Here is a 7756-nt window from a genome sequence, read left to right as displayed (position 1 = left end):
ATTGGAAATAAGTTTGGTACAAATTGGGTATGCATGTAATTAATTCATGGGAATTAAGCTTCATAATGTTTTAAATTTAGTATTTGTATCATGTTAGAAGATGTAAAAGTGAATTATGAGTCATAACAAGCAAGTTACGTCAATTGGAATGCAAATTTGAAGCTCAAACAGAGTACTGGAAAAATCCAGAATTCAACTTGTCCGCTCGAGCGACGCTTTTTGAAGCTTAATCAGAGCACTAGAAAAACCCAGAAATTTGACTTGTCCGCTCGAACAAGAAAAGTGTCGCTCGAGCGTGAAAATGTAGCTCCTAGAAGTTTTGCAGAGATTATATGGTGGCTCGAGCGGCCGAATCTACTCTCGAGCGTACCCTCGCACTGCATGACTCCTCGCTCGAGCATCAAAAGTATTGCTCGAGCGTAAGTCTTAAGCAACCAGAACTTTTGCAGACCAAAGGGGTCCGCTCGAGCGACCAATCCTGCGCTCGAGCGAAGAGCCCTGTTTCAGAAATTTTGAAAAGTTGTTGTATGCTCTTTTTCCGCTCTCTCCCATTTCTACGCATTCTTAGGCATGCATTGAACATTGTAAATGAGTTAAAGGGATAAGAAAGAGGCCTAAGAGAAATAAATAATTTGAGAACGGATTGAATTGCTTATTACCCGATATGTTGCAAATTATGTAGGGCCAAGTGCAAGAGCGAATCCATCAGCAGAACACTATGAGTAATATCTTGATAAGAATGTATTGAGTATACTACTTTCCAAATGCCCACTTATGTGTGAGTTCTACGGAGTTGTTAAATTAAATTAGATATTTGTAATGCCAATGATTGAATTAAGCTGTTGGAATAAGATTGTGATTATGACGTGCTTGTGATCTCAAGTATGAAATGCACATAACATGAATAATTGGGCCAAAAGCCATTGGATGAGAATTTTGGGTCAAAGGCCGTTTTGATATGAATGATTGGGCCAAAGGCCGTTTGACGTTGGGCCAAAGCTTGTTTGAAATGAATGATTGGGCCAAAGGCCGTTTGATGTGAATGATTAGGTCAAAGGCCGTTTGACATGAATGATTGGACCGAAGGCTGTAGGACATAAATGAGACATGAATAATTGGGCCAAAGGCCATTGGACATAAATGAGAAATGAATAATTGGGCCAAAGGCCATTGGATATAAATAATTGGGCCAAAGGCCGTTTGACATGAATAATTGGGCAAAGGCCATTGGACATAAATGATTGGGCCAAAGGCCATTTGACATGAATGATTGGGCCAAAGGCCGTTGCAAAAAAATGAATAGGCCGAAGGCCGTTTGACATGGATAAATTGGGCCCGAGGCCATTTGATAAGAAAGAATTGAGCGTGAGGCCGTTTGATGTATTAGATAGAAATATGAATGGGCCTAAGGTTGTTTGATATGCTTGTTAACAAATTTTCATTCATGTAACTTCCTTAATAGATATCATTCATTGGGCTGTCGCTCATTCTCATTCATGTGTATGTAGGTGAACAAAGAAACGTCCAAACCCAGCCTCGGTGAAGACTATGAGAGGAAGTAAAGTTTTTGAGGAGTCAGCCCGAATGTCTCACACATGAGACTTTGTTTTTGTCCCTTTTGTTCTTTTGTTACTCTTTTGCTACTTTGGTGAAAATGTTGGGTCACCTATGTATATGAGTTTTTGTTTGGCTGGTTGCATCTGAAGGTTCCTGGATGTATATAAGATGTGAACTCTATTTATATGTATGAGTTATTATGAAATACCTTTGGAATGATTTTACTATACCATGTAAGCACAGCTCATTGGACAGAGTTTTTAAATCTGTTTCCATTTTGGCCCCTTAAATATTTTTGAAATTGTTTGAGGCTATAGATAATCTCATGCTTATTGGCCAGTTATAACCCCAATCCTTAGGGGCGGGATCGGGTCATGACAGAGTGATATCAGAGAATGAGTTAATAACTCACACACTTGTCATAATGAGCAATAAGCATCTAGAAAAGATCTACGACGCATTCATGTGATAAGTATGAACTTGAAGACATCGAAAATATGCTTAAATGTTTTGAAACGAGTGACTATGTGCTAAATGTTTTGTGATACTTGCATTGTGAATTATTTGAATATGTATGCTATTTTGTATATGCGTACTTGTGAATATTTTTGTATAAAGAATGATACAAGTTTAATCAGATAATGGTGAGAGCAAGAGGTGATGAATTGGAGGAGTCCTCTACCGCCAGAATGGACAGGATGGAAAGATTGATTTAGGAAATAGTAGAAACATTGAGACAACAACTGTGGCAACAACAATGGCAATAGCCACACCCTCCGCCTCTACCTCCGAAACCGCCTATGCAAGACCTACAGAATGATGACTAGACGATAACTCTCACCAAAGAGTTCAAGAAAATGAAACCGCCACAATTTCATGAAGGATTGGATCCGTTGAAGGCAGAGGCATGGGCCCTTGGGATAGAAAAATTGTTTGAGGTGTTTCCTTGTCAAGAAACACAGAAAGTATTGCTAGCCACCTTTACATTAGAAAATGAAGCAAGAAGGTGGTGGATGTTGATATGTGAAAACAATAAAGATATTGGCTAGGCACGATTCTTAGAAATTTTCTATGACAAGTACTTTCCACAATGTGTTCGCGATAGGAAAGTGTCAGAGTTCATGGAACTTAAGAAAAATAGCATGATAGTAGCTGAGTATGAGGCCAAGTTCACTAAATTGGCCAGATTTGCACCACACATGGTCGACACCAACTATAAGAAAGCAAGGCACTTTCAAGGAGGCCTTCGAAATGATATTCTAGACAAGGTGAATGCGCTAAAATTGGAAACCTATATTGATGTGTTAGACCGGGGCATAATATCATAAGCTAATATAGCCAGACAGAACAAATCACTAACTGATTAGAAAAGTAAGAGGTAGGGCTTCTATTCAAAGAAAAGACTTTCAAAGAGGTAGAATACGGGTTCCTCGAGTACTTCAAATTCTTCCCGAGATACATCCCCAATATATAGCCAATGTGATAAAAGACACTAGGGTTTGTTACCGTCTTTCGGGGGCTTGTTTTAAGTGTGGAAAAGTGGGGCATATGGCAAGGGATTGTAACCAAGTCAGTGGAAAAGTGGCTGTTAGTTCAACTGAATCGGTCCCAAAACCAGGAAATACCACGAAGCCTGCTACGACGAGAGACACCATGAGATAGGGAAGAGTCTTTACACTTGTTCCGGGCGATACATGAAACGCAAGTCATTTCAGGTACTATCTCTATATGTAATCAGGATACATTTGTGTTAATTGACTCTGGATCAATGCACTCCTTTGTAACATATGCATTTGCATCTAGATTGAGTAGACCTCTACAGTCATTGCCATATTTGTTATGTGTATCTGCTCCATCCAAGGAATTTGTGTTGTGTACATCTGTATGTCAATTTTGTGATATGTATGTCGGGAATGCTACCTTGTATATGGATCTATTACCCCTGGACTTTAGACATTTTGATATAATTCTGGGCATGGACTGGATATCTAAATACTATACCACCATCGATTGTGTAACGAAACAAGTTGTATTTAGACCACTAGGATAGGAAGAAATTGTTTTGTGGGTAATGGGGTAGTGCCTCCACCTTATTTGATATCCGCAATGAAAGCATGTAAATTAATAAGGAAAGGGTGTCAAGGTTATTTATGTTGTGTATTGTCGGAACAATCTGTGAATGTTGAATTGGACAATATCCCTATTGTAAGTGAATTTCCAAATGTATTCCCAGATGAATTGCCAGGAGAATTGGTTAACAGAGAGATAGAGTTTACTATTGATATTGTGTCAGGCACATAGCCTATCTCAAAAACCCTTTATAGAATGGCCACTGTTGAGATGAAAGAATTGAAAGAACAATTGCAAGACCTACTGGACGAAGGGTTTATTCGACCGAGCACTTTGTCATGGGGTGCACCGATGTTATTTGTGAAGAAGAAGGATGGAACCTTACGCCTGTGTATTGACTATCGAGAACTAAACAAGGTGAAAATAAAGAATAAATATCCCTTACCTTGTATTGATGACTCGTTTGACCAGTTGTAGGGATCACAAGTGTTTTCCAAAATTGATTTGGGGTCCAGGTACCACCAGTTGACGGTAAAAGTAGAGGATGTTGAGAAAACTGCATTTCGGACAAACTATGGCCATTACGAATTTCTTGTTATGCCATTTGGGGTGACTAATGCTCCTGCAACATTTATGGACCTAATGAATCAAATTTTTAAGACTTACCTCGATGAATTTGCTGTAGTTTTTATTGATGATATCTTGATATATTCAAAGAATAGGCTTGAACATGAACATCATCTAAGAACTGTCTTGCAAACACTCCAAAACAAGAAATTATTTGCTATACAAAAGAAATGTGAATTTTGGCTGGATGAAGTTATTTTCTTAGGGCATGTTGTCAACAGGGAAGGTGTAGCAGCGCCCGCGTGGGACCTCGCGCTACAGTTCGGACTCTCGATTTGTGTCACGGTTCTTAATCTGAACCAAAGAGTCCAAATCTGGCAAATCGTTTTGAGAAACTGATTTTTTGAAAAAGTAGTGCCAAACATGGACTGCTTTGCCAGATACAGAGTCGCCACCTAAATATTTTTAAAATGGGGAAATTTAGGAAGCCCTGACTCGGTGCCGAAGGCCACATGTCCGTCATCACCGGAGTTGTCTCGGCTCGGGAGCTTGGGTACGATCGGGGAAGGTCAGCTATGAGCACCCCCTTTCGCCCGGTCTGAAGACCGGCCTCTACTAACCGTGATATCCAATTTTGAAAACGTTACGTGTTCTGAAACCGGTTATTAGCCTAGAATTACTATGTTGTGCGCGCAGCAAACAAGTATAGACCAAATCACCCAAATTGGAACAAAACATTTCATGTTTGTTTTGAAAATGGTTTGCTACTCGCAAGTAGGCTAAAATGCAGATTTTGCCACCCTCAAGTGGGCTTTAAAACAAATGTAGTTTTAACGCATTATCCCAATTTAAGCAATTTGACCTCCACCCACAGGCATTCAAGCAGTTATATCACATAAGCAGCTAGCCTCATGGTAATCATATTGTCATGGCAACACTCACACGCATGCGATATGCTAAAGCATAAAAGCTTACCTAGTACTCCGTGCCAAAACAGTAAACTAGTTAGCAAAACATGCGTGTCCTAGTTCATGCTAAATTGTCTAATGCGACACATACAGGATGCAATTAGGCAGGCTCGGCTAACCTAAGCATGGCATATGAAATGCGATCAACTATCACATAGTCAATTTTTGAATTGAAGTACGAATGCAGTTAGCGTGATGTACCGAGCCTAATGCATGTGAACAAATGCATGAATGCACGCATGCATAGCATAAGGTATGCTAAAATAAATGTTCCCTAATCTACCATCATAAGCAGGTAAATAAAAGGGAGAAAGAAGTGGGGGTTGGAAGACATACACACACGCACGCACACTTATTACAAATATGCCCTCGCTCGGAGGGACCAAATAAATATTACAAATTAATTAACTATGCAAGCTAATTAAATATTACAAATTAACTAATTTAATTAACAAATTAAATTAAATTAATTAAAGCAGGAAAGCGTGTCGGGAAACGCGCCACCATGCGCAAGCTGCCTCTGTTTTCCTCCCTTTCCTCCTCTGGAGGTTGTCAAAACCTCAGGACTACATCCTTGGACAGAGGGGATCACCACCGGCTAGATGAAACTTCCACCGGCAGTGTGGTATGGCCATCGGCACAAAATAGGGCCTGTCGGCAGAGAAAAATGTGCCGGTCGGCACATTACACTGCCGGTCGGCAGAGTATTCCTGCAGAACCTGCAACTCACAGCGACAAAGGGGAAAACAAGGCATGGCAGCATATTTCAAGGCATGTATGCACCAACCATGTCTCTTATCATTGTAATGACTCAAAGGGACATGTGCCTCGATTCTCGGACCACCAATCACGCATTTCCATGCATGATGGCCCAAAGAACCGAGCATGCAACTTTGGTTTCAAATGCATGCAAACCAATCAAACGAATTAGGCCCAATTCCTATCACCAATTCAAGGAACAAGGCATGCATGCGAAATGCAATGCAACCTAGGCATACAAGCTAGGAATGCAACATGGCATGGCAATCAACTCATGCAAGCATACAAGCATGCATAGAGCAATGCAAATGGATGGCAAAGATGGACTTAAACATGAATTAGGCGACTCTAAAATAGGCCTAAAACAGTAGCCAAAAGTGCTAAAGAGTGAGAGCTAAATGGCATGCACACACACATGCTCATAAGGACCAACACTTAAGCATGAATCAAACAACATTCAAGCACACTTGAAAGAAGGAAACATGGACAAATTAGCATGCAACATGAGCCTTAAAATCATGTTATAAAATGATGCCAAATCAAATTATAAATCAAGTCAAGCATGCAACAAAAAGTCCAAGTGTTCAAGGCAAGTTGATATGGCATTGAACTACACTTATCATGACCAAACATGGCATGCATTAAACAACTAAAAATAGATTTTTAGCTCATAACAAGGCCAAAGGACTCCTTAGATAGCATCTAAGTGGCCCAAATTCAAAGGCATGCAAAGGCACCAAAACATGGAACATTGCAAAACATGCTTTCAAAGCATTAAAGAGACATGCGAGGCAATCAAACAAGCATGGAAATGGGACTGAAATGACATATAGAATGATCCCAAATCACCAAAACAATGCAAAGATGGCATGCTACACATGCACATACTCAAGGCCAACAAGCCCAAATGCAAAGGAGCCTTATAATGCATGCTAAAATCGACCCAAACGACTATGGACAGATCTAAAACATGGCAAAATAAGCATATAACCTTCACAAATACAAGCCTAAAACATGCTCCAACAAAGGCTAACAACCTAGAACATGTTAAGGCACAAATAAGGCATTACATGGCAACTATGCTAAACATGCATAAGGTTCCAAAACCAACTTGAAATCATGTTATATCATGGATATATAAGCATGAAAAACAAACCAAACATGCTCAACACACACTCAAGCATAGGCTTCTTTAAGAGGCCAAAATGTGCCCTTTTCAAGGACAACAAGGAGAGGGGGTGGCCCTCTCCTTCTTGGGACTTCAAAGCATCATCTTTACCACTGAAATCCCTCAAGATTTCAGTGGTGAAGAGACCTCAACACCAAAATCCCGGAGCTAGCACAAAATGGCTCAAAATGAGGCCTTTTGGGGCTTAAGGGTGGTCAACACCCCTCAAACAACAAAACACTCTTAATAAACAATAAAGAGGGCTTAAAAATAGAACTTTTTTATGTTATACAATAATCACAAAAACAGCTCTAAGATAGGTATAAAATTGATGCAAGAATGGGGAATAAAGGTGTAAGTTTCTTACCCTTGTAGTCCTCTTCAACAAGGATGCTCCAATGGCCTCCTTTGGCTCCAAATCAGTCAAGAAGCTCAAGAACAACCCCTTAGAACTCTAATCTTAAGAGGAAGGTGAAACACTAGGTGTTTGTGTGCAATAGTAAGGCACAAAACACCTAGTGTGCAAAATGGGAGGGAAAGAGAGATAGATTGAGTGTATCTAACCCTAACCCTAGAAAACCAGAGCTCTCCTCTGTCTTTTTTCTCTCAAAAATGTCTAAGCCTCCTTTTTTTCTAAGCCTTAGAGAGAGCCCTCTCTATATGCCTC

The sequence above is a fragment of the Camellia sinensis genome, chromosome 1 (genome assembly GCF_055761805.1).
Source record: "Camellia sinensis isolate YWXY chromosome 1, ASM5576180v1, whole genome shotgun sequence".
NCBI classification, from domain to species: domain Eukaryota; kingdom Viridiplantae; phylum Streptophyta; class Magnoliopsida; order Ericales; family Theaceae; genus Camellia; species Camellia sinensis.
The sequence above is the reverse complement of the archived record's forward strand: the minus strand, read 5'-3'. Positions refer to the sequence as shown.